Source organism: Rhodnius prolixus, unplaced genomic scaffold, assembly GCF_049639745.1.
Source record: "Rhodnius prolixus isolate KJV_2025 unplaced genomic scaffold, Rpr scaffold_7, whole genome shotgun sequence".
Lineage (NCBI taxonomy): Eukaryota > Metazoa > Arthropoda > Insecta > Hemiptera > Reduviidae > Rhodnius > Rhodnius prolixus.
The window spans coordinates 1034342-1060028 of NW_027411582.1; the positions used below are offsets into that span (position 1 = coordinate 1034342).

Below are 25687 nucleotides of genomic sequence, written 5' to 3' on the forward strand. Positions count from 1 at the left end.
ATCCTGTGCTTCAAAATGAATGGGTCTAAGCGGAAGTTACGTCACTGTTGCGCGGTTTAATTTCAAAAACACCAGCCTCTTACGCCGGGAAACATTGCCTGCATGCAGTCTGCTTGCATTGGATGGAATCTGATCTTTGTTGGTGATTGACGTTGACAAGTGACTTAAAGCGACTTATCTTTGGGCTGCGGAAGGTATTTTCAAAGTGCTACCTGCGCACTGAACATGTTACCATAGATTTATGGGTAAATGCGGCAGAGTTAATGTGAAGTAGTTTTTGCTATGGCCAAGCAGTTTGCACTGATCAACTACTTTGCTTGTCTGAATCCAGGTAGGGGAGATTTCCACGGGCATTTTCGGTAAAAACCAATTTCATTACTTTGACACGAGCTGGCTTCACTTCCAAGATACTTGAGCAAGCAAGAAGACTAGAAGAGCGTAGACATGGCTGTAACAGATGCCTGAAGGCCTGTTACTCGTTAGTAATTTTCATTTTTTTATTTTTTTTTTAAATACTGGATCTCGTTCAGCCGTGCGGTTAAGAAGGCGTGTCAGCCAAGCAGCCTGGAAATGAAGGCTCCAGCGATGAATAATTATAACGCTGCAGGAGTGTGCCCAAGTAGAGCGAATAGTTAAGAGTTAATAAAATATAAAAAATATATGTATAATATAAAAAATGATCTGTGATTTCGGACATAATATTTAAATTGTCTTAGGGTAAAAAAATGGTGAAATCTGAGATTGAAATGCGATAGGATTTTGTTACAGCAAAAAAAGAAGAGACTTTTCCTAAAATTGGTTAGTTGAATTAAACATTAAATATGAAAATATTCCAGAGAGTTGGGCATCTGGAGTCGCGGTCCATTGGGGCGGCAACTTGGAGGCCAAGGGCACCACTTTCTCTTAGTCTGCTGACATCTTAGTCGCTCAGTCACTGAGGAGGGTTTCCTTTCGAATTTCATGACGGGCTACGGGAGCCCTTCGGCCTGGCTCTGAAAGACCCTTCGAGGACATCCCGTCAAAACCTGTAGAGCCTCAGTTGATGTCGTACGGCTAAAATTACCCATCAACAACAGCATGGCTCTCTGTATTGCCATGGTATGAGTCCTAAAAACCGAGCTGCTAACCTTGTGCGCCCAAACAGAGCAGCAGTATAATACCTGCGATAGTAAGATGCTTCTATACATTATTTTAACTGTTTTTTTCTTTAATCCCCAATCTTTCCTCGTAACTCGTCTAAGTTGGCCGATTAAGTTTTTAGATTTCCTTCTTATATCCTTTATGTGGGGGACAAAACTTAGGCTACTATCTAGCGTAATACCCAAGTATCTGACCTGCCGGACCCATTTCAACCGACGACCACTAAAGCGAACAACCGGCTGTCTAGTTGGGGCTAGCTTGCCTTTGAATAAAACTGCTGCTGTCTTCCACTTGACCTGGAAGTAGTGAGATCGGCCCTATTATACTTTTTAAGGAGAGGGAAAACAGTGAGTTTGGGGGGACATTCGTTGGAACCATTACCAGAAGGAGAAATAGGAAATGATTTCAGAATCTGGCTCCTGAATGAAAAAAAGAAACAACTGGATCAGGATCTGTTACTGCAATGGAAATCTCGCTGGTCTTACTCTCAAAAGGGGAGGACCACCTACAGGTTTTTGCCGGACGCGACAATGGGTAGAAGAATAGTCCCCACAGATTTTTCTTACGCGGTCTCCAGGCTAGTGACAGGCCATGGGCAAATTAAGGGAAAGTGGTATCAGATGGGTTTGGTAAGTGATGGTTGCTGTCGTTGCGGTGAATTAGAGACCGCCGAACATATTATTTTTGAGTGCATCTGTTATGAGGATCTCAGGGCAAAATTATGGAGTGCAATAGGCTATCATGTTTGCATTGATAATGATACACTAACCCTGTTGCTGGAAAATATTAGTGCATATGATGCCTTTAAACAGTTTGCAGAAGAGGCTCTAAGACGCGGTACACTGTGGGGTGATTTTCGAGGGTAGGCGGAGTGAAAGTGGGAATATTAGTAGTAATTTATTGGATGACTGTGGATTGAATGACATAGATTGGGTAGTTGTCGAGTTTTTAGCGGGCCTCTCAGGAATATCGAGTACTGAGAGGTCAATTAGGATAGGAATTTTGTCTGCATGCGTGAAGTATGAATGTATTTATTGTTTGAATGAGTATGAATGCGATGCAGTTTGTAAGGTTGTTGGCTTGTTCTGCAAAGGTAGCATAAATTCTTTATAATTTAGGAAGGGTTCTTTGTTGTGCCCTTCCCTCATATATTCTTGCTTGGGAACTATTCTTGTTTCGGGATCATTGGGGATGAAGTGTAATCATTAGGCTGTTATGAGCGAGAGCTCGGGAACGGCCCATCCGGTGTGTGTAAAAAAAAAAAAAAAAGAAAAAAAAAAGACCCTTCGAGGAGTCAGAACTTCATCGGTGTAACGCAACTGAGAGCCTGACTATGATTACAATTTTGTCAACTGCAATGGCATATACTGCGTTAATCAGATGTGCAGAGTGCACGTCAGAGAGACCGAGCACTGAATGGCTCGCTTTCATAAAGATCTACTGGTTCGTCTGCTCAGTACGCTGTAGTGGAAGATCGATATGTTAAGCAGAACAAAACAAGGGGTCACCAAAGTTGGACAATCCCCTCGAGGCGGGAGTCTATCACCACTCCATAGTAACCCTTTAGTTCGAACGGGGGTCCCTCCGTAGAGCGAGGGACCCCACACATTCAGCAGGATATGGGTTTTCCCTTGTTCCAGTTTGCATACTGAGACCCACAGTCCAGTTGGAGGAACTTCTGGGTTTCTCCTTTACCCTTTGTTACTTTCACTTACTGCTGGAAGAGAAAATCCTGCCTCATCCCACCGAGAAGTCAACCAAATCTGGAGTGACCACTCTCTTACTATAACTCTCCAGGTCCTAACTCATCAATATTTTTGCAACTCACATGATGTAAGGAACAGGACCTTCCGCTAAAAATGAATAATCGCGCCACTAATGTCGCACTTCTGGTTGCCGAATTTCGGCCCCGGAAGTATCGGCAGTAGCATTAGTCGGTAGGCAGTAGTCTAGTACTTCATCCCTCCAGCAGAGGCGGAAAGTTCACTGTAAAAGTACAAATACGCAAGCTTAGTAAAAATAACTGAAAGTTCAGACTAGCCAGTTCCAGAAGAATGGAAAATTATTTTCAGCAAATAATGAGGTGAAAAATATAAGTGCCGGCGATTTAGTTGTAGGGGCGGCTGGAGGCGGCGTTGCTAGGCGACCACATTTTTGATCATTGATTAGTTGGTTTTAATTCCGGTAATAGGAGTGGACATTAGCCGGTGTGTACGCACTCAGCAGGAGACAGGTCCGCAGTTATGTGAGTCACTGTGACCGGAACCATCTCTCGGAAACGCTGCCCAATAACCTCCACAATTATTCCGAACTGTCTAGACTCACACGACGTCAACGCAATTTAAATGATTACTTCTCCTCGAACTTTGAACTTGCCCTGACAGTCAGTTGGATGCAATGGAATGCAATGGCACATTAAACAGAAGACTTTTCACCAGTGCGCTCTCGCTTGAATGGACTTAAGTGAACTTTTCTGGAAAAGTTACAAATAAATGTTGAAGGAAATCGTTGGAGTCGTTTCAGATTAAAGCTCAATCTGTTTTGTGAAGTAATACTTCCGTTTAGTTAATTGGTACTTCCGCTTTCGTCACGTAACATTCGTGACCTAAAGGCTGAGTTTCCTGTGGTTTTCTCAGTTGGACCAGAGTGTTCATGTTCACTTACTATCATAGTGTAACAGACTATTTTGTAAACTTTTCCTGACTCAACAGTACTCGTGAGGCCAAAGATATAGTATTTCCACAGCTTCTAAAATGTATTATTGTTAAATATTGTCAACAACTTTCTTTTAAAATTTGGAAAAGAGGAAAACTGCTCGTCACTATGACAACAGGAAATCCCTCTGTTAGCTGAAGGTTTTCTCGGAACGTCAACAAGGAAATAACCCAGAGGCCGTAACCCACGCTATAACGACCAATCAAATACGATCATTTCTGGCATGCGTGTAACATTAAATTCTAAATTTTGCCGGCAGCAATCAATCATTTTACTCGCCTAAATTGGTTCTTCTTCTTACTACATAAAATCAAGAAGGATTTTAGTCGTCCTGAAAGGTTTCAGGCTAAATACGACTTGCTCCTGCTCATCAAAAGAGGGAGTAGTTTGATCGGGTTTGAGATGATTACCAGAAAGATCCGTTTGCAGGCCTCAGAGTTCGAAATATTGGTGTCTACAAATCTGAATGTTGTGGGTGGGGGTAAAGCTTCCTTTAGAGATTGGGAGTGAATTGGCACCAGACTATCCTGGACTGACAGAGCAACGCTAATGCTCGCCCATTGCCAGAAAGGCCTCGTTCCTTGAATAATGATTGGAATTATAGATCTATTTCTGGCGACTAGGTAATTAGCGGAAACCGACCGAGCCGCTTTCTCCATCAGATCTTTCCGGTTAAGGGGTACTTAAGGTGCGGTTCTAGGTCTTGTACCTTATTAAAGGAAGCTAATTCTGTTTTAAATCCAGTTCCGAGTTTAAAGAAATTACCAACACCGGAAGTACAATGAATTCCGACTTTTCCGACACTTTTGCAAAAACCGCTCCCACGATTTCCGGTCACCTTCACTAGCGCTACATACGCGTAGTACTATAACCAATATTTGGAAATATAAAATTCTTTGAAGGTAAATATTAGCATTTGCAAAAGTTTCTTGTAAATTTGAGTAAAAGTAAGTCATTTGAGAAAGCGGCCATGGTTGTTCCAACGAAGAGCAAACAAAATGTCGTCCATTACAGTCCGGTGATGGAATTTTCTCCAAATTTGCCATTTCCGCTGCACATTTATTGTACAACTACAGTTCATAAGGTACAGGACCGATTTAGTGAATTATTCCACTATACTAAAATGGGACTTCAGAGAAAAACCTGCTCAACACCTAGATCTTCTAGAGGATCCTTTAATAGAATTTTCCCATGAAATGTTCTAGACCACCTCAGGGGTACCAATCTGTTCCCAAAGACAATCGTCTCAGCTATTTCCTAAATAATCTCCATTAATTTAGTAAAAGTTTGTGTAGTAAATTGGTACTCCTGGACTAGATTGCAGTCAGCTTCCGCTTTGAGGTCCGCCCTTCTGCGAGTTTTAGTTTCATTGTAGATACATACTCACAGACTCACATTCAGACCACTTATAAATACCATCTTTTGGAAACAGAATTTTTCACTTCAAATGGCTACTTCCGGTGAAAATTTGGAAACGGAAATATCCGGAACTTCGCTTGTGTAGCTACAAGAAAATGTAATTACGTAAATTTACGTAAAATATATTTAAGAGAAAGCACGCCTGATTTTTTTTAAAAAATATATATATTTTTGTAGGTTTTAGATTTCTATTTAAATGAAAACAAAGACTGATAAATTTAAATAAATTCTTTAAAGAGGATCGATAATTGATTAGCAGTTTTATCGATATAAAAAAAAAAATTGGTTGCAGGATCAAGCGGATAGCATTCCAAGTCGGACTAACGGTATAATCTTAAAGTTGCCAAATTTTAATAAACAGTTTGCATACGATTAGAAGTTCTAGCAAACGGTTGATTTATCTCAACTACTTTATTATACTTATTTCGGTTCCTCTTCCACTTACCTTACTCTTCAAGGAGAGCCTGCTGCCGGAGAGTGATGGTCGACATTTTGTTTGCTCTTCGTTAGAACAACTCCATAGTTTCCGCTTTCTCAAATGACTTACTTTTACCCAAATTTACAAGAAACTTTTCCAAATGCTAATATTTACCTTCAAAGAATTTTATATTTCCAAATGTTGGTTATAGATCTACGCGTGTATAGCGCTAGTGAAGGCAAAAGTGTCGGAATTCATTGTACTTCCGGTGTTGGTAATTTCTTTAAACTCGGAACTGGATTTAAAACAGAATTAGCTACCTTTATTAAGGTTCAAGACCTAGAACCGCACCTTATACCCAGAGAGAATGCGATACTCAGAGAGAACCCCAATAACAACCCCCAGAAGTCACCAAAATAAAATTCTGAAAAGTATATATAATCCTGAAGGGAAATGGATGAAATAGAGCCTACGAAAAATTGAGGAAATTTGATGGCAAAGTAACAGTCGGGTCATCTGGTAAGGCCCAAACGAAATATAATGTCTAAGCTTCAGGCGATATTTACTTTTTGAGATGTTTCGTTCAGATTCAGGGGACCTCAAGACGATATTTCCGGTGGAATCTGAGAATTGGACGTGAGCGCAAGAGCTGCCCCCCCTCAGAAAGCGATTGCTGTTTCCGGTCAAGTGGTTTCTTTTGAAATTTGGACTTCGCTAACATGTTCATGCTCACTAATACATACATATTTTCCCTGCTTGGCTGATACCAACCGACACCAATTCAGTGGTGGTGCTTTCAGGAAGCCTCGTATCATCCACTTATTGTGGCGTCCCTTGGTGGCTGCCGCGGTTATCGCTTTCACTGCTATTGTTTACCCATACCGGATACCGATTGGCAAAAAAAAAGCCGCTTTTCGCGCTCAGATGGTCTCAGAAAACCTGTGTGAAAGTGGCTGGCCTTATTGAACTTGATGCACCGTTTTGATCCATTGTCGCTTTCTCTGTGTTTTGGCAACCGATTCTATCAAGAAGGTAATAATAATCTTTTCAATATTCGTCAACCATCAGAGACCCTTTCTAGGTAATGGCGGAAGTTTACTGAGAATAAGGGCCTGCTGGCTTCCTTTATTTAGATTTATTATTGCAAAAACAAGAATATATTTCTCGATACTCTGCAGATGGATGCTAAGTGGAAGACAAGAGTGGTATATTGGATTGCCAAGCCAGAGCCATCAGAGAGGAAGTTAATATTATTCCCGTAATATTGTCTGCTAGAGTTCCATTAGGAGAGATACAGCCACCTACTTCCCTCTCCTCCCATCTGAAGGCGGTTTATTAAAAATATATTGAACATCCTTACCACACTATCTATCTAGTCCTACTGGATTTATTTGGAAGTTTCGGTACCCTGTGAGGGGAGTTGGACTAACCTCTTCTAAGGGTGTTTCGTGACCCTGCGGGTATCCCACCCTCACTAGATGAGAACATCCACACAACCTTCATGAAAAACCTACAACAGAGCAAAGCGATGTGTACAACTGCTTGGGCTGAGCGATCTCTAGCTCATCAACCTCAGACACATTCTTCGCGAAGAACGGATCCCTTGAGACTCCTTCTATTTCCCACAGATCATCGATCATCGACCTGGTCTGTACTATTAGTACTCGTAGTGTCCACTAATATTCTGCTAATTCCCTCATTGAATAACACGTCACATTAGAGAATGCTTTAATTACCACAGAAAAATTATAGAAATAGTTCATAGACTAAGGGGGAGAACAGCTGTGAACATTTCGAGCCCCCTCCCCAATGATCTCACCATTGGCCAGATCATTGCCTTAGAGATGCTGGATACTGGAATTTGTGTGAATCCTCACTCATTCTAAATTTGAGTCCAAATAACTCTTGTTCCTAAAGCTCCCAAATACTCTCCAACAGGAGGTAGCATTCAATTATTCCCAAGATGTTGCCAACCTGCAAGACCGTAAACATACTCCCACGAGCATCTGCCTCGTCTGTACCAGTCAGTCTAGTTTGCTCCTGTCTGTTGGAAACAGCAGTGTGCGTGCATCTTTGCAATTTCCTTAAATATATTGTAATTTTTAAAAAGTCTGACCCCAAAAATATAAGTTTTTTTAGTTGAAATAAAATTTCAGAGTTTAAAATAAAAACAATATAATGGCCAGAAAAAAAGGTGCACTTTCTAAAAAGCTAAGATGGCGGATTACATGGAAAGAAGTACTGTGACACAGTCTGGGGAGAGGAACAGCCTTCTTGAATAAAAACACTAGTCGCAGCTCGCAGCAGTGTTGCCACGGTTGACATTTAAACTGAACAAAACAGAAATCTCCCCCCTTCCCCTTGGCCACTAGTCTGGTCAACTAAAATTTATGGCAGTGATAATAATGGAGTTCGCGAAAATCCGGTCCTAGTTGTGAAACGCTAACAGACGGCCGTCGGCCTATTTATAGCAATCGGCTTTTTTTTTTTTTCCTCCAGCTTATGAAATAACTATAAAGTATTCTTTAGACACTATTTGGTCACTTCAGGTGGAACCACGATCTGGGAACGTGTCGTTTGGTAGTTTAGGCTGAATGGGGAAACAGCTGTTAAAAACGTGAAGTATCCCAGTTCTGTCCAATAGAATTGTGCGGACCCTCACACAATATTGTTTAATTACCATTAATGAAGTTTTCTCCCATAATCTAGACTTCCTGATCCCAGATTTGGACTGTACTGGGACACAGCCTCCTTCTAACGGTGGGACAGCCTAAAGTTAATCTCTCAGGAACGGAATCAAAACAGACTGATCCAGAAACATTTGCTTTTTTAAAACATGTAAGACGGTTTTCAAAAACAGATTTTATTATTCTGTAAAGAATATAATTTTATAAATAAATTAATACAAAACATTAATGCATACATACAATAAATAATTAAAACAATAAAATACCTGTAAAGAATAATTAAATTACTAGTTATATTTCACCGCCGTTAAACACTATGAAAAACTGTAACGTAAACACTCTAAAATGACGCTAAACCTTCCTAGACTATAACCTAACCTTCAGGCTGTGTGGCGTTGTCGGCAGCCCCCTCTGTTGGCACTTTTACAAACATAATTGAACAAATTATACCGTTTGAACTAAATTCGAGGTTTAGAGAGAACAGTGGGATCCATCATTGAGGGAACGCGGCACTTCCGCTTGAGGGATTGAGTCAGTTTGAGTTTTTCAGTCACACCATTTCCTGAAAACCTCCGCAACACTTCCGGTGACAAGTTGGAATAAGAAGAAGAAGAAGAAAAAAAATCTTACTTCTTTTCCGTAAATATGTTTCAATCCAGCGGAAATCAAGTTATAAAAGCCTCCTTGATCAAGCCCACAACAGAGATGAATTAATAGTTTAGTTTTATCGACTGCGTCCACTTACATCTTATCTCCGTTATCTTCACTGAAAGCAACGCTTATATCGCTAGTTACCAGATTTGCAAATGGAAATCTTTGGTTTATTTCCTTGACGGGTGACTAAATGCTATCTGTTACTTCAGAATCTCTTTGTAGAAGTTGATATTAGGTGGCACGTGGTTTTGGACAAGATCAGCCAAACGCAGAAAGTTCCGCTTTGCTGTGTAGACTGTTTAGATTGTCTTACAAAACTAGCTGGCTACGTGTGGATCGAATCCCTTTCTAGGACCCTTTACCAAAGCTGGTTCTATTATGGAGGCGTGAACCTAAACTCTCCTCTAAACTTGTGTTTAGTAATTTGCAAGGTTCTATTGGCTGCTATATTTATGAGTATAAATGCCGAGTTAAAATGAAATATCAAATTTATTTACTTGTGTTATAGTTGATCACGATTAAAGTTTATCTAAAATAAATTGCTACAACTTTATCAACAGGTGAACCAGCATCAATTATTACGTAATATATTTATCTTTCACTTTCGTCCTCAACAGAGATTAATTCTAACGGGATCTCCTTTGGCGAGTTTAGCTCCTGTTTTATTAGCATATATTTGTTTCACCACTCTAACCAGGTACATTAACGCTCGCAATGTCCGGCAATGTCTTCTTTTTAAACGTTCCATAAAACGTTAATCTTTTTTGAGGAAATCGTTTTTATTTCTTAATATTAATAAAATATTTCCAGGATCGCCCAGACGAAAACACCCAATATTATTTTCCTTTTATTTCTATAAACATTAAATAGATCATAAGGCGGTGATTTCAAGGAGTTTTAGAGGGATGCTTAGTCTCTCCCTCCTCTTCTGGAAGGATTTTCCTGGAAAATGTCAAAGTGGGGCAACCAATCAGTGTCACAATGGTGCAACCAATCAGTGTCACTATGGGCAACCAATAAGTGTCACAATGGGCAACCAATAAGTGTCACAATGGGGCAACCAATCAGTGTCACAATGGACAACCAATCAGTGAAGGAATATCGTTGGAACCTTTTTGAGAAAATTATCAAAAATTGAGGCAAAAATCTGTTCATCAAAAGTGACGATTCCGGTGGACCGTTTTCGATCGCCAAACAAACGGAAATATCGAATTTGACCCATCTGTTTGTGTGGTATAATACAGCAGCAGACACTAACCTAAGAGACCAGTTTCATCTTAATGGTTTTTATAAAAGCGGTCATCCGGACGATCGCCGTGCTGCCCTTTACCAACAGCAAGAGGAACTAACAGATCATCAACTTTATGTTTGATTTGGAATTAAATAAACTCTGCCGTTATCTGTTTCCGGCCTGAATACTTCCTGCAGCCGTGCTATTTTTCCGGCTGTGCTCATATTCTATTATATAATTTTATATATTTACACATATATTATTGATTAAGGGGTGGTCGGGGTGGGGTGTATTTGTATGGTCGGCACAAAGATATGTTTAATTCCAGATATGTATTAATTAGGGCTGGCGGGGTGCGGGAAATCCGGTAATCGCCGGAATTCCAATATGTCCGCTCGCCGCGATATCCACTCCACATCAATATTGTTATTAATATGATTATTGCGTATTATGTTTAAAAAAAAAAAAATTATGTATTAAATAATAAATGAATACATAAAAGGGTTAAATAAATACAGTAATAAATTACATGCGTAAAATGTGCTCGTATGTCTATGTGTGTGTTATCAGCGGACTAAACTGCCACTGCCACATGTATCTCTGTAGAAAGGGGTGGCCAAGGGGTGGTCGGCCACACCCCCGGGGGCTCCAAGGTCCGTGCGGGGGGTAGCCCAGATAATTATTGAACATTGATAGTATTGTAATATTTATATTCCAGGCCGACAAAGCGGAGGACCCCTCGCACAATCGGTATTTTCTAAAATATTTATTATATTTTCTGTACTAGGGCGAAAAGAGGCAGTTTTTTTTAAAGTTAAAAATTAAAATTAAAATGAATACTAAAATTCTGCGCCTTAAAACCCAATCTTGCGGGGGCGCGCACAGCGCTTTCTCTTCCATAATCCTCGTGGCCCTTTTTACATCTAGTATAAACTCCGAGTTTTTCAAAACATAGCTAATTCTCACCAACTTCTTGAAGTTTTATAAAATCGCGGTACTTAAAGGACATTCTGATCATTCAGAGAGAACTGATTGGCTAGAACTGTCCAGAAAAGAGTTCGCCAGGCAAAAATGTTCGCAATAAATGTTCTAGATGTACGTGTATAGAACGTAACTGCTTCACAATTATTGTTACTCAGGCTTGGCTACAGAGTAAATGTGAGCAATTCACAGGAGGTAAAGCGGCACATCCGGGTGAGTAAACTGGTACTTCCGGAATGAGAGATTTTGATTGGTGGAGGCACCCCCCAAAATCCAAATACCAACTTCCTGCGAATTCCCATTTTGACATAGTTTGTTCCAACCCAAAGACCATCAGGACTGCTGAGTACCCCCAAAAAACGGACAGTACATACAAAATTTGACGCGAGCGCAAGGTTTCCTTTTTTTAGAAGTACTAAAGGGAGGAAGGAAGTGCGTGGATGAAAACAGTGGAACCTGCACACAACATCTTCCTAGGTTTGTGGAACCTGCTTGACAGGTTTCCTGCTAAACACCCCCTTTAACCTTGTCCTGTATCCTGTGGGAAAAGGGGAGGAGCTTCATCACTACTAAGTAAACTCCTTAATAAAGTGTCCCTTCCGTTAGATCAATCATGCCGGAAATGTGCCGGGGTCCTTAAAGTGGCATTAAGAAGAAATAACAAATTTTGGCTCACTTCCTGTGATGATATTAGCAGTACAGTTCGCTAATATTTTCAAAAGCGCCCCCATAAAAACAAAAAAGAAAAAACCAAATTAAAAATGATATTATTTTATTGGTCCCCTTGTGAATTTAATGTGGCCAAAAATGTTATAAAATCTAATACAAGGTTCCTGGCCAGCGAGCAAGTGGGGAGGAAGCCAAAAACCGGTTTGGTCTAGTAAAGATTAGAAGAGATTTATATATATTTAATTTTAAAGCAATAAAAACTCGTTCAGAAAATGTTAGATGTCATGGACGTTTCTTGTTTTTGAAAAAAACCTACGCCTTGCACTTCAGTCATCTATGAGGCTGTGGTTTGGAGCGATGAAGGTCTCGCACGACTAGTTGTCCTACAGATTCTAGTTCTATTCAAAGTTTCCTCCAATTCGATGATCTGTAAAAATAGATCACCACTGTTCTCGTAGGGTAACCAAGTTACCTTTTAAACAACTCACTATACTACTGAATTGTGCTGAAGTTTCCATTGCTCTTCATCTATAGGAGTCGCAGGCTTCCGTAAATTTATTTGAATACCGTGAGCTGGTTGGTTACATTGAAATGTACGCAGCAGGAGAAGCATCATCCACGACCAAAATGGTCCCACTATCTCCAGAACTGGGTCGTTCCTTCCGGCAATAACTCTGTCCAACCTGACCCGATCGCAGAGCGTCCTCTTGCTCCCAACTACCTAACGGAGAATGTCCACTAATTAATGCTAGATTTTGAAAATAAGGCTAAAGAATGGAACTGATATTTAGTAGGGAGTAACTAAGAGGCACATACAAACAGGACGTTACCTCACTCACGCCATTATAATGCAAACGTTTAGGCTGAGTTGACATTATTTGATTATTCTGTCTGTAATTTTGTTGACGCACTTCTCAGACTCAAGGGCGATCTGCATGTGGCCTGCAGTTTGCGTCCACTGCAACCGGGACCAACCTTGAACTGCACATTTTGTTATTCTTAACGACTTTCGTCTAGCCAGTCACTAGTCTTGGACTTGCAACAGCTACATCTCTAATCACAATGCTTGCATTTATAATTTATTAATTATATACAATATCAGATCGTTTATTTACACATCCTTACGTATGTATGTGTGCAAAGTTACATAACAAGCAGTGCTGCCAAAATGAGTCACAGCTACCATGAACTTCCCCGCGAACAGAAAATATTTCGTACCGCCATTGTGCTCAAAGATTTGTCCGTTTACAAGATCTAACTATACAATCAGGCCATCAAAAAGTACTTAATTTTTAATTAGTAATTAAGCAGTTGTTAGACGCAGTATAATTATTGTGATTGAATGGACAATTTTATTTACTAGGTGTTTATGATGACGTTGAGATGTGCGATTAGAGAAGATGACGTGTTATATAGATGAAATGGATAACACCTAAGTTAAGAAGGTAATTACCATTAAATATAGAATTATATTCTATTAATAACAGCTGCTATAATAAAACCTAAACCAATCACTTTCAATAGGAAAATAAAAATTGAAAAATTTGATTCGATTGCAAAGCTTCCTCTTAGTAGCGATAAGAATAGTTCCTGCATAATAAATTAAACGATACTAAAAATCTGGAATGTAATTTGTGACTCCAAATTGCTGGCGGTACCTCCAGCTGCTGCAGTAATAGCTCCATCTTCCCAGACTGGTGGTCATTATATGCAATTTAGAATGCTATTAATGTACATTGCACACAGATAGTATTTAATAATACTGAAATGAGTTTTCTAATTGCATATTCGATATTATTAGGCTAATCGTCTGATTGTAGCGGGGGGAAATGCACGCTCCCAACTTTTCAATTAATGCAACTCGGCTGCAAAAAAAGGTTTTCGTCTGCTGGTAATGGTGAGGCTGCGCCAAAGGAATAAATTCTTTCGTTTACTGCTTTAAGAATGTCTGAATTGGAATTAATCATTTTACACAGCTGATTGCAGTTGGGGCATCCTAAGGCGACCGCCACGCGTTGAGTGGCCCTGTGGGTAACCAAGCATTTTACTATCCACTCAAAACTCGATATTCCTATTGACTGAATTATGATGAAGCCCCTAGACGGGTACCATGAACACTAGTAATAACGGCAAGGTGACAGTGGACAGCAGTGAGTTACTACTAAGATGTGTAATAAGGCAAAGTGAGAGTGTAGTGCTCACTGGCCTCCACCAATTATTTAATAATTAATCCGTCATCAAGATAATTACATTAGCTGCAGTAAAAGTAAACCATCTTGGTCAGAATTATTACAAATGTTTAATTCACCGTGTAAAACATGGTTAATTGTGCAGCAAGTTCATCGCTATAATTTGAATAGATTTTAATGCGTCATTTGAAGTGAGAATAAAACAGAAAGGTTTCTGTTCAATGAATAAGACGTCCTGGAGTTCCCAGTTCCGCAACTGATTCAAGGGATCCTCCTACGTCGTCCCAGGTAGTAGAGACATTTCATGGATTCTGCAGTTTTATACTAAAAACAGATTATACCGGAACGGATGGGCTCTGATCCTGGAACTCCTCTTCTGTCCAGTAACGCTTATTGTCTCCCCTTCTTTTACTAGCAGTAGAAAGGGTCTTAAAGCTTCAAGTCTTCAGCTTGAAGAGCCTTGAGCAAATAGTCGGAGATGTAGATTTCTTTGAGTACTGCTTCAAGGTCTAGCGATGATACCGCGATTAATCAAGGGGCAGTTTCCTTTTCCCACCAGCATCATCTCTACTGACCTCTGTTTTCATGGCCTCTCTAGGCCGGCACTCTGTCAGGATCGCCTCATAACAGGAGCACGAGAAAGTAATTAATAAGAGAATGAGATGAATAAATAACTTTCCTATATATTCTTCTTAATTATGTAAAAAAAATGGATATACTCCATTCGGAATATGTTAATGGCGAGACCGGAAGTCAGCTGTTGATCATGCCATGCTCGGTTCTCTAATGTGCAGAAAGCGAACGAATACATCTCTATTTATTACAAATAATAATCAAACTAAATCATTTTCCTCTATTCTAAATAATACTGTTGCCGAATTTAATTATACAAATTGAGTTCACCTTTTATAATTCGATTATTAATTCATGGATTTAATTAAATGAAATCAGGAACCAGCTTCCGGAGTTTATGGCCGGATTTCCTATTTCGGGAATAATTTGGAGTCAGTAGTAAGCCTTCGAGGACTCAAAAACTTGCAGTCTATTTTGGATTCGCCAGAGCCTTGAAGAAGAAGTGTGATTGCTAGGTGGTAAGACAGTACGATTTACAAACAGGACACTTTAGAGGGAAGTCTTGGGCAGTGTAGTAAGGGAAAGTAAACAGCCGATTATTGGAGGGGGTAATCCGTCACCTGTGAGACAACAATAGTGAATATGATGAAGGAATATGCCGAGGAGTTCCGTTGGGATCTACGCGGTGCAGTTAGGTGCATCTGCAGTGTATCCAATAATAATGCTTGCCCATTCCACAATCCCCGTAATCACACTGGTGCTATTTTCTCCATTAGCTAAACTGTTCGGTGCCTCAGTGAAGACTAAATGATTCTATTCCATCTGCGCTTTCCTGCAAAGAAGGTTTAGGGGATGATCAAGATTTTCTAGACTAAAGTGTCTAGTGACGAGAATGGGCGGTACTTTTCTCTAATGTTCCACTTCAGTAACAGTACGATTCTATCGCATGAATAGTATTTATGAGAGAAATTTCTATCAGTATCCGCACCAGAAGAGCGACCTAAGAGTATTACTAGACATCTGTCCAAGTACTTCATTTGAACTTCGTACTTAACTAACAGCTGGTCCAACCTTTCATCTAGGTCAGATACTTAGCCCAAGGTAAACCTGGGTTCTGGAGGAACCGTGCTGTCTCGCTACACTAGTTTCTTTTTTACTTTACAGAACATCTGTGAATCAATGTAGCCATCTTTTTTCACAAATTCCAAGTTAAAAAATTTAATGGAATTATTTAAATTGCGGGTGTTTTTCTGCAAGCATATTTGGGCTATTTTTTCGTAATAGATAAGTGTAAACTAAGCGCGTGTTCAAATCAGAGAATTTTAAATTGATAAATGTAACAAAAGCATTGACAAATTGTCTAGTATGTTTTACCATTTACAAATTATTAATTTATTCTATTGTTTGTTAGCATGCGTGAAGGTAATAGTTGGTTATAAAACAAAATACAAGTCGTGCATATTTGGGCTTGTTATGAGACCTTGAAAATAGACTATGGTCGACACCAGAGTCTGTCTATTCAGGTTAAATGCAACTCGTTTGCTTTATAAACTGTTTGTCTACTACAGAAAACAATAAATTAATGCAAGTTTATAAATGGAACCGTCTTATTAGAGGTGAATTTCCGTAAGAAAATTGATATGAGTGCATAAAATATATTACTGGTGCAGCCCTTCTGGGCGACTAAAGGAAACAATCGTCTTTGAAATGCGTAATAGTGTTAACACAGGGTAAATTGCAGAACGTCCAAATACTCTATTCGTAGAAAGCCGTAGAAAATAACCAATTTTAAGTCAGTAACAATACTAACTATTAACTTACTAAAACAGTATTGAATCGGTTATTCAATGCTAGAGTTATGAAGAGAATTATCATAATGGAGTAAATAAGTGTTTTGGAACTAACTAACAAAATGTCCACTTACATTACCTAAAAAATAGTAGGGATAATCACGATCTGGAAATCCCGTTTTTTTTTCTTATAATCGATAGAAATCAAAAAACAGTATAACACAATTATAGTAACAAAAACATTTTATAATCTGTAATCTTCCGTTGAAAGAAACAGTTCCGAAACGTATAAATACTGTAATTTGTATTTTTCCTATTAAATGTTAAATTTAAATATTTTATAATAAGATGTCAACATGGCGTCTTTATAGTCATAAAATCGATTACATATAAATCAAAGTAAATTACAAATCAAAAACGTTAATATCAATGAGGATGATATCTTCAGCCTAGACACCCATAACCTATTTGTTTGTAACCTTACTCTAGTATCTAAGAACGTACAGTTGTTTAGAGTGCGTTAAGTGTAATCATGTGAAATCTCTTTACTCATAATAATCATATTTGAGTACCCATTAACCATAATTCTTAGATAAGTAAAAATTAAAGATCTTTTTCTTAGTACGAAAATAGAATTATAATTATCAGAAGCGTATCAGCATTAATTCAGTGTAGAATTAGTTGTTGTTACTATTACGTACCAACATATCTAAATTAGATTTTATTGTGATATATTTAATTTTAGTTATGATTAATTGTGGTTATGCTGAGTGGTTAAATATTGCTTTTTGTTTTGTAGCTCAGAATATAAAATGACCAAACCAACTGACCAAAACAGAAGATTCTTCCAGTATTTTCTCCAGAATGAAGAAACCGGTTCAGTATGATATCAATATACCGAGGAAATCTTACACTTCCATTCTACCCAAAAAAGAGACCAAGAAATGTATTTATTAATTCACATTTAGTGCGGTCCAGCAACATCTGGCTGAAAGGGTCACAAAGTATTGATTGGTGAATATCAATTAGTGGGGAATTAGGACCTAACAGCATAAATTACCTCTTTAAGGTAGGCCTCCTTTAATCATTGTTACAGGCGAAATTTGCCTGATTAATCATAAATATCTGTTTGTTTGATGATTGGTTGGAAGTAGGCGATACTGGATAAACCAGTGTCTAGGAATGCTCTGCTCGCTTGATTAGCATAACTGGTCTAGGCTAGACAGCAGTTTTTTGCCAGCTCTAGGGAAGAAAGATTGTGCGAGGCAGACACACCTAGACAGCTCTACGACTAGCCCAAAACCTGTTCGCTAACTAGCTACACGCAGCTCTATCTTACAAAGTTAACCTTGGCCTTTTAGTTTGGCCAGTCGTAAACTTTACCAGTTATAAACACAAAAAATAAATAAAACTGTAAAAAAATCACGAATATTTTGAGAGACAATTCGAGTATAACCACAGACCTTAGCTAGTTAAATTTTATATTTTATAGAAATCGCATAAAAAGTTTCGCAGTCATCAATTTTGTTTTTTAATCTTCGTAGACTTCGACATCTCTTCACTCTTTTGCACTGTGATGAAATTTCTCCCAATTGTAGACTTAGTAGTTGCCTTCTATTTCGCTAAATTACTGTTCTGGGGCGAGTTGCCTGGACTTTAAATTTTGGATTTTAAGCAAACTTTAACTTTTACATTTTCTACTGTGTTTTTTTTTCTTAATCTTGATTTATTTCTGGAATTTTGGGTTGATGATTGTTTTGAATAGTAAATTGACTTCTTGGATAACGGGTGACTGGCTCTGTGCATTCGTAGCCATATGTTGTTAACACATAGAGCCCAAAAAATGTCCATGAATTCGCGCACATTGTGGCTAAGAAGACCGGTCCCGCGGCCTACATAGAACCCCCTCTTTGCCACTGGGAAATGTCACCGCGCCAGTGTTCCTCTTTATCCTGCTCACCTCACTCTGGTTATATCACTAAATAGTGTCTTTCCCTTATTGATTTCCCTTTTTAAATTAAATTAGATTCAATTAAATTAGATAAATTAAATTAGATATTCAATTGTGACCTCAAATCACGCAACATCCGATGGAAACTCCAAATCTAATATCTGCAAGAATGCAATGGCTCCTCTTAGAAGGGGTAAGAGGAAGTGTTTTGTTCCTGGAGAACATTTCTTTCTCCAGTCGAGAAGGTTTGGTCGCGGTGATGTTAGGCACGGTGAGAGAGAGCCGAAGAATATCGATACTAGTCCGGTCTATTTAAGTTCTTGACCTGAGTCGGCGCTAGAGAATTTGGCCTATGTGGGGCAGCAACTCCCCAGAGCGGCCGCTAACGGTCCTAACAAGGGCCCGGCCTCAGCAACTAGTTTGGGACTATTGGTTCTTATAGTTCTAGGTCATCATCCAGATCTGCTATCTCTCTGTTCGGCTGTACCAGCGGCAGTGTAGGCGTCCGGATCTATCATAGTCAACATAAACATCCAAGTCTCTCGTCTTACACTATACTTATCTTCATGAATACATTAATATATTTGACGCAATAAATTTACTGCAGTAATAAATAACAATTTGTATTTATTGACCGCATATTTACAGCTCTCTTATAGAATTTGAATAAAGCTCGTATTAATACAAACATGCGGACACTCCATGACATTCCGTTCAGTTGCATGCTTCTAACCCACTCATGGCCGATATTTGTGGCACATTTACGTCTAACTAACGTTCTCCAGATTGGAAAACATAACTTCTTTATTGGCACTCCATAGCAGATATCTCAAAAGTTGGTAGTTCCGGTGAAAGAATCGCCAACATCGATGATTAGCATCCGGTCCTTTCATAATCCGGTTAGTTGAGTAGCGTGACCTCACATCCCAAAAGTTCTCTTATTCCAATTTGCCAATAAAGTTAGAGGTCTTCCTGTTTGCAGTTATTACGCGTCGTTCAAAGAAAATCGTCGGTACCACAAAGTGGTAGTTGCACTTACTGGAGAGGTTTTGTTGGCTCGGTGGGGATGAAGGTAGCCGGACGAGATATAGAGTTGCAGCTCTCCGCGATTTCCCGTCACAGCACACATTGCAAATAGAGCTTTTTCCTGCTCCTGGGGACTTAAAAACGTATATTACATTGAAAACACGGAAAGTCCCACGCTATACTTCCTCTTATCAAGAACGCCAGTTCCGGCTTTCCATCGTAATAGTATCTTTAGTATATAAGGCAGTGGGTGTTGGACATCCTGTCAAATTTACCACATTCACAGTGAATTTAGATTTTGGGATTCCTTACATGACTGTCTGGGAGCAACTTCCAACTGTTTCTTTCGTGTCACCACCAGCGAAATCATCGGCATCTTAGCGATCAAATCTACCGGAAGTGATTCCGCTTTACTCGAAGAATGACGATGATTTCCTTCAATATTGGTATAGCTGTTTAAAACACCTCTAAATATGTAAGCTTGGCAAAGCAAACCATAGTAAGAATACAATTTAAGATTTAAAGCCGGAGAAGGTGATGGGAGTGTTTGGCCGGAAACAGGCGGTGGGTGAGGAAGTAGCTGCAAGAAGCGGAAGTGATCGCAACTAGGAGGAGATCAACAGGTTGGGACAGCTAACTAGACGCACGTGATCCCAATTCTAATGTTCCTTCAACCTTTAGATTTTTAAATAAAAAAATTATACAAAATATGTATGAAGTGCGCCAAAAATGGTCTTTATATTTAGGGACTAAAAACTGGAAGACAGTTATGTCACGGGCATTGTGTCACCTTACCTCACAGTGTTTCGATACCGTTTCTATTCGTAACAAATCTGAGAATAAATCTGCGTTAGAGAGAATTATCCTTTCAGGAGAGCCTAGAAAGGAAACTCTTAAGACGGTACCGAAGATTCATTCTGGGTAGCGGACCGCTCCAAGTTATGCCTCTCAGTTCGACCGATCACCGATGACATTGAGGCTTCTATAGGTTATAACTCTGCTGTGTACAGCTAGGATTACCATGTTTAGTAGATAAATATAGCTGATTTTGTAGCGCGCATGCGTATTGGGTTTCTCGACGTTTGCGGGCCTTCATTCATCATCAGAGGATGGTTAATGACGTAGAGTATATAACTTCATCTAAGTCACCGTCTCACACGTTCTACATATGCATTCAGTATACAGGGTGAACCAGTAAGTATTGTCCATAGGCCTACTGTGTAGAGTACATCTAAAGTGGAGTTCAATGACGTATTGGCCAACTTCATATTTTCCTCTGTTCTTGAGTGACGTCACTTTAAAGTTTTTTTCTAAAATCATTACTTTTTTCTAATAAAAATGTTATTACTCAAAACGTTTTGGTCCGAATTCGATTCTGATGACACGGTTAGAAATACAGATAAATTTGCTAAAAATTGATACCATATTGAAGCATAAGTTATTCTCTAATCAGCCTTAATCTCCCTCCGAATGCTGGAAAAATAAAAGTTATCGAAATTTTTGAAGAAAACTCATTCGGCTCTTATGTGATCATTATCAGGCGTAGGTGCTAGCACTTTTTATAAAAGTTTCCTTGTTTAATGGGCTTTCAAACGGTTTATCATTTTCCAGGATTCCTTTTATCTTCGTATGAGAAATTACGTTTGTTTTATAAGAAAACGTGTTCACGAGCACTCAAGAGTGTTAGTTATCAAGCTGTTTAATTCATTGAAAACTCTTTTAGATGGACCAGTAGTCAATTTTAAAGTAAGCTGCCTTTAAATAAGGAAGTCAAAGGTTATAAATTGCACTAAAAATAAATAAATAAATCTAAACTCTAAAATATTTGAGAAAATGTTAGGAAATATATTAAACAAGTACTACTTTTATAAAAAAAATTCATATAGTTTGTATTTACTCCAAATTACAATTTCACACACAACTACCCTGTTGAAAAAGAAAAAAATGTGAATAAGTCTTGACAACCCTTTGAACCCACTAACAGATAATCTTTATAATCTGAATTAGGTATTAACCAATACAACTAAGTGCCTTACAAATAAACTTCCCTTATCTGTTAGACTTGGTTTCAAAATTTTCTATTGTACCATAACACTGTTGAGTACTCGTGAACACGTTTTCTTATAAAACAAACGTAATTTCTCATACGAAGATAAAAGGAATCCTGGAAAATGATATACCGTTAGAAAGCCCATTAAACAAGGAAACTTTTATAAAAAGTGCCAGCACCTGGGCCGGATAATGATCACATAAGAGCCGAATGAGTTTTCTTAAAAATTTCGATTACTTTTATTTTCCAGCATTCGGAGGAAGATTGAGGCAGTTTGGAGAATAACTTATGCTTCAAAATGGTATCAATTTTTAGCAAATTTATCTGCCTTTCTAACCGTGTCATCATAATCGAATTCGGACCAAAACTTTTTGAGTAATAACATTTTTATTGGAAAAAAGTAATGATTTTAGAAAAAACTTTATCTTCTGTATGAAGAACTAAAAACCAAAATATGCTCGATTGCAATACCATCCTAACTAAGCTTAAGGAGAAACTAAAAAGCTGTGGATAAAACTAACCTGGCGGGAATTACAAAAAGTTTTTGTTTTTATTTTTACCATAAATTAGCCGATCCTAGTTTCGTGTGTCCCCCAAACCACATTGTTGCCAACTTAAACGAAATGTAAACTAAAAAAAAAAGAAAAAGAAAATCTATATAGAGAAGTGAATGCATATCTGCCTGAGTGAACTCATTAACTTATTTATTTTTTGTTATATTTTATTAAAATATATTGGTTAGTCTAGCAAGGTTTTGGGCTGCGCACGTACAGTTGCGTGTTGATAATATTTACGCAAACAAGTAACATAAACATAGTGGTACATACGTACGTACGTAACGTACATGGAAGCGAATAAAAAACTTTGTTATCAGCGGCATTGCAGGGTGGGCATTGAGCGCGTTCTGTCGGACGATTGAGGAAAGGAATTGCGTGACGTCTGAGACATGCGACACTACTGGCCCCAGGACCTACCTGAAGCTGCAGCTCGTACATAACTAGCTACGCCCATGTTTAACCAAAACTAAATGGCTAATCTTTTAAGCCCTATTTTCTCATACGTCATCATGTTCTCTTGAAACGTTAAATTTACATGATAAGAGTTGATTTCAATGTGGTGGTGCATGTTTCACATCATAACAAAAATGGCACCGTTAGAAGGATCCTTGGCGTTACAGCTACAACAGAATCCCGCTAAAATCAATACTGGTCGAAGTGATCGGCCTCGTCCAATACATTATGATGAAATTCAGCCAGTCCAAAGAAAACTAAAGGAAGCCGGAAGTAAGACGTTTTCCACCTTCAGCTTTCCCTCAACTTCCCATCTTGGGATTTTTGTCAATCCAGGGACGCGCGAAGAAGGCGACTGTCTCAGGATATGAATTTCACAGATCGCTTACATCTTTGCCGCTGAAATGTTTTTTCTTTTCCCTTTATTTCATATTTACATCTGTAAATAATTACTTTAGCAAATCTCCTTAGCCAAAAACATACAGTTTTAAAAGTTTATTATAAAGGTAGTCTATGCCAAAAAGTACACAAATCATAAGTACCTTCATTAATATTGAATAATTAACTTTTCCTTCACATTTTTTAGAATTTATTAGATGTCACAGACCCTTTTGCTGGCCATTTTCATCTAAAAAAATATTTGTCCGAGTAGCGCACCATTTAATCTGTAATAAATAAAAAAAATTATAAAGCCAGAAAATTCGAAAAGTTTTCCAAAAATGCTTTGACCATCAGATATCAATTACTTTAATTATTTATTTATTTATATTTTAAATCAAAATTATCTGTTTAAGTTCATTCTTCGAACAAACTGGTGGTCACTTTATGCAATAGTCAAGCGTTAATGATCGGATATAAAGAATTACCCACCTGATTCTTTCTATTCAATCATTCTTTCCCTAAAATCTTTGAAAGTATAAATAATATTTATCTTTCATTTGTTGTAAAATCTATATTAATATCTGAACAACATGGCTTTCGGTCAGATCGTTCTACTATCACCAATCTACTCACGTATCAAAAATATATTCTTGACTCTTTTGTTAGTAATACCCAAGTTGATTCCGTTTACACTGACTTTGCCAAGGCTTTCGATATTGTTAATCATTGTATTTTACTCGCTAAGTTATGGCATTCATGGCAAACTTCTTCTTTGGATTCGCAGTTATTCAATTGGAAAAATACAAGTAGTGAAACTAAAATCTTTCAAAATCACTTCCTTTTCCTGTCCTATCTGGGGGTTCCTCAGGGTTCTCATCTGGGGCAACTTCTATTAACCTTATTTATTAATGACATAAAGCACAATCTTCAAGATTCAACCTTTTTTGCTATTTGCGGATGACCTTAAAATCTTTCTGTCAATCTCATCCCCACATGAATGTAGGAACTTGCAAAAGGCATTGAAATCCTTATCTCCTTGGTGCTCTGAGAAATGTTTGGATCTGAAATTACTATTGTCTATAATTCTGAAAAATTTTAGCAAAAATCTATCGAGCAGATAACGAGATATTTAGGGTTAAAGTTTGTTTCTGTTCTATAAAGTGAAAATTTTAACTTTAAATATCTTGAAAACTACTCGATAGACTTTATTTATATTTTACCTGTATATGGAGACTACTATTGTCTATAATTGTGTAAATTTTAGTAAAAATCTGTCGAGCAGAAAACGAGATATTTAGAGTTAATGTTTGTTTCTGTTCTATAAAGTGAAAAGATTAACTTCAAATATCCCGAAAACTACTCGATAGATATTGTTTATATTTTGCATGGATATGCAGACTACTATTGTCCATAATTGTGTGAATTGAAGTAAAAAATTACCGAGCAGAAAACGATAAATTCAGGGTTAAAGTTGGTTTCTATTCTATAAAGTGAAATCTTTAACTTCAAATATCCCGAAAACTACTCGATAGATTTTGTTTATATTTTACCTGTATATAGAGACTACTACTGTCTATAATTGTGTGAATTTTAGTAAAAATCTATCGAGCAGAAAACGAGATATTTAGGGTTAAAGTTTGTTTCTGTTCTATAAAGTGAAAATTTTAACTTTAAATATCTTGAAAACTACTCGATAGATATTGTTTATATTTTGCATGGATATGCAGACTACTATTGTCCATAATTGTGTGAATTGAAGTAAAAAATTACCGAGCAGAAAACGATAAATTCAGGGTTAAAGTTGGTTTCTATTCTATAAAGTGAAATCTTTAACTTCAAATATCCCGAAAACTACTCGATAGATTTTGTTTATATTTTACCTGTATATAGAGACTACTACTGTCTATAATTGTGTGAATTTTAGTAAAAATCTATCGAGCAGAAAACGAGATATTTAGGGTTAAAGATTGTTTCTGTTCTATAAAGTGAAAATTTTAACTTTAAATATCTTGAAAACTACTCGATAGATATTGTTTATATTTTGCATGGATATGCAGACTACTATTGTCCATAATTGTGTGAATTGAAGTAAAAAATTACCGAGCAGAAAACGAGATATTTAGAGTTAAAGTTTGGTTTTGTTTGAAACAGTGAAATCTTTAACTTCAAATATCCCGAAAACTACTCGATAGATTTTGTTTATATTTTACCTGTATATAGAGACTACTATTGTCTATAATTGTGTGAATTTTAGTAAAAATCTATCGAGCAGAAAACGAGATATTTAGGGTTAAAGTTTGTTTCTGTTCTATAAAGTGAAAATTTTAACTTTAAATATCTTGAAAACTACTCGATAGATATTGTTTATATTTTGCATGGATATGCAGACTACTATTGTCCATAATTGTGTGAATTGAAGTAAAAAATTACCGAGCAGAAAACGATAAATTCAGGGTTAAAGTTGGTTTCTATTCTATAAAGTGAAATCTTTAACTTCAAATATCCCGAAAACTACTCGATAGATTTTGTTTATATTTTACCTGTATATAGAGACTACTACTGTCTATAATTGTGTGAATTTTAGTAAAAGTCTATCGGGCAGAAAACGAGATATTTAGGGTTAAAGTTTGTTTCTGTTCTATAAAGTGAAAATTTTAACTTTAAATATCTTGAAAACTACTCGATAGATATTTTTTATATTTTGCATGGATATGCAGACTACTATTGTCCATAATTGTGTGAATTGAAGTAAAAAATTACCGAGCAGAAAACGATAAATTCAGGGTTAAAGTTGGTTTCTATT

At 37.7% G+C, this 25687-nt stretch overlaps 1 long non-coding RNA gene across 2 annotated transcripts in view; it reads left to right on the plus strand.

Moving 5' to 3' along the window:
• The window catches only part of LOC141446650 (uncharacterized), a 134017-nt gene that overhangs the window by 16755 nt on the left and 91575 nt on the right, over window positions 1–25687 (plus strand). For both annotated transcript variants that reach the window (XR_012453808.1, XR_012453807.1), the window contains 2 exons: window positions 13278–13359; window positions 17266–17535. This is a non-coding gene — a long non-coding RNA (uncharacterized lncRNA). The remainder of the gene's footprint in view (window positions 1–13277; window positions 13360–17265; window positions 17536–25687) is intronic.